The sequence below is a fragment of the Lynx canadensis genome, chromosome B3, assembly GCF_007474595.2.
Source record: "Lynx canadensis isolate LIC74 chromosome B3, mLynCan4.pri.v2, whole genome shotgun sequence".
In the NCBI taxonomy this organism is placed as follows: domain Eukaryota; kingdom Metazoa; phylum Chordata; class Mammalia; order Carnivora; family Felidae; genus Lynx; species Lynx canadensis.
Genome location: NC_044308.2, coordinates 26,525,389 through 26,528,639, shown reverse-complemented (window position 1 = coordinate 26,528,639; position 3,251 = coordinate 26,525,389).

Genomic DNA, 3,251 nt, shown 5'->3' with positions numbered 1-3,251 from the left:
TATAATAATCACATTCTTCATTAAAAGGTCATTCTCTAACTGACTTTTGTACCAGACACATACATGTGCAAGCTACAAAAAGGTCATCTCCCCTGCATCTTTTACATTTTAGGTATAAGGAGACTGACACTCCCCCAGAGATACGACGATATTTTGAGCTTGCTATTTTGGCAAACTGGGGCAGTTAGGCCAGCTTCCACTTGACTCTCATACTGTAGTAGTCCTCACTCCATGACTCAGCAAATGTGGAAGCAAACTGTCAGCCTGTTATCCATTGTGGGGAACATTGTATGGACCACAGTCAGAAAAAAAAAAGGCAGTTTGTCTCCTACCTCAAGTTCTGTGAACAAATAAAACCATGAGCTTTTCTGTTATTGGTTTAATAAGAACATGTTTATCCCTGACTTTTTTGCATTCCGATGTTTAAAGATATGTGATACCATTTGTGGATATTGTGTTAACCATGACATAAAATGACTATTTTTGTCACATGAACAGATATTTCTTGGTTACTTTAGTAATCTGGTTTTATTTTCTTTAAATCCTATCGTATTTTCCATTTGGCAAACTTTAGCTGGGATGTCATTGGTAACACTTTTGCAAGTAGAACACATTTTCTTAAAGTCTTTGTCTCTCAGTCTTCATAGAGCAAATGTGTGAAGATTCCATCAGATTTACAGTATTTATACTTCTCATATACATTAGGAGTCTTACTCCTCTGGGCTCCTGGAGGATTGGCATAGGCAAAGAGAAAGCAGAAAGACTGTTATGCTCTGAGTTCCATTGTTTCCTCTGACTTTGGACCCTAGTGTATTTTGTGTTCCCAGGGAATTTTTAAAATTCATAAGTCAGTACCAAATAACTCTAGAAATTCTGATTATTTTCCTTTCCTTCTGACACAGTTATTCTGGTAAACAGCTCCTTATCTCTAGGAAATGCTTGGAGGAAGAATCTCAGGATATACTCTTGGCCATGATACAGAATTCCTTTCAAAGGGACCTGGATCCTGGCCACAGGGGACTCTGAATCTGTGAATTGTATTAAACCAGGGTCACAGTAAGGATCCATGAATTTTCATTATGTCAACATGAGATTCCGCCTGCTTGCTCTAGTACTTCCCTGATTATATACATCAAACAAAGCCTCTGTAGCCTTTGCATCTATACCATTCCTACAGACTTTGGCATCAGTTAGCCACTGCCTCAGATGTTTGTGGATTGACATGCTCTGATTTTTTCTCCATTCCTAGGGCTTATTATTGTCATTGAATCCACTGCTTATGAAGATTAAGTCACACCACTTGGCCCTACTACTACAAAATTTAATAATTCCCACTGAAACCAGGGATCCAGGGGTCCATGGTAGCATATCCCCAACATCTGCAGCCTCCTCTGAGCTTCCATGGATGCTGGGGCTTCATCACTGATGTCTTTCTTAGTCTTTAGGTGAGGGGGGGTATCCCTGAATGTCCCTGTTTGTGTTTAGATGGTGGATGGATTAGTTGCATGTAATGGACACATTCCGACATTCTCACCTCCCAAAGACTTGGGCTTTTCCTCTACAATGTATCAAGGAAGTACTGACATTTCAATTTATTTGGCTGAATACCACTGTGAATTCAGGTTTAAATAGTCATTTTACTTGAGTAGTTCCTCATTAACCTTAAAAGCAAATTGTTAGTGCTATTTGATCCCTTCATATATAAATGTAGCCAGCCCAGTCTTATAGTCAGTCCTTTCTAGTTCTAAAGCCCTTAAAATAACTTCCAGGCAGGCTTCCCAGTTTCCTTTCAATACAAATATTGAAGATGCTGCAGGATCCCAAGAATCTCTGCCATCTCCCCTAGGGAACAGACCAGAAGCATTCCTTCTGGGCTATGTTTGGATGTAACTTTCCTTTGGGCCTGGACCAATGAGGCTATTGGCCCAGGTAAAGTCACTGAAAGGTTTTCAGAAAAGAAAAGCTAGTTTGGGGTGAGGTGGGAGGCTTAAATATGCCCCTCCAGGTCTCAGGGTCCCAAATCTTGAGACTTTATGAAGTCTCTCCTTTACTTAGAATTCCAGTTCTGAAACCAGTACCTTCAGGGCCTAGCATGAACTCTCTTCTTACTTTACAGGTCAAGCAATCAAGTGAGTGAATGTTGTATGTATTACTTTTTAGTTGAGAGTAGTTTTTGTTGATTTCCGGCAATACTAAAGACAGTCCCTACTAAAGACAGCTGACCTCAGTGTGCCATTTGGGCACATTATTTAGTTGCCCCCCTGGAAGAGATGTTATTTTCCAAAGAAAAGTGTGTTTATATTAATTAAAAAGTGAACTTCTACCACAGTAAATGAATGGCCTCAGAAGTTCATTCCATATCAAGGTTTTCAAGACCCTGACTGGCAGAGCGTAGCCACTAAGCACAGGAGTTTTGAAGTTACCTGAAGTCATATTTCTAGCATTTAAATCCTTTTTGTAAGCTTACAATATTGGACAAGTTATTTTAACCCATGTGTCAATTGTCTTATCAGTAAAATAGTGACAAATACAGTACCTCCATCACAGTGTGCTGGAAGGATGGAATAAATTCAATGTGTGAAAATTTCTTAATACATGTGACAGCTGTTATAATTTATCTCTGAAAGGGCCTGCAACTTTGGCCACAAAACAGGGAGAACTTGACAATTCTAATAAGAGAAAGTGAGGAATGAACACAAAATGTTCGTCAGTGTTTAAGCACAGATTGAAGTAATTCTAGAAGTAATTGCTGAAAACACCAAAATAGGTACTTTGGAGAGGTCTAACCAGCTTCTGAAAATCCAATGTCATATTTTATGTCCTCTGTTAGGACTGAAAGCAGAGGTAGAAACAGGCAGAGGTGGTAGAAAATGTCTGGTAGCCCCCACCCCACCTTCCACCAGCACAGGGCCATCTGGGAAGAGGTGGGACTATTTTGTTGAAGTCATACTAGGTGAACTAGGTAGGGGACCTGGGTTGTTCACTTTTAGTAATATGTGCTCAATTCAAATAAACTAGAGTATAAAATTTTCTGTCTACCCACAGTGGTGGGAGTTGCGATTGGTTTATAGTTGTCCTTTGTGAAGGTTTGCCTTTATTTAGTGTGGGGCTGCAGCGCCTTCCCACCAAGCAACTGTTTGGACTTTGGGGGTGGCCAGTCCTTTCCAGATGCATAGACAGTATAGGGTCACTGGCCACACTGTAGTCCTCTCCTCAACTGTGGGCAAGGCCCCAGAGGCTGGCATCAGTTG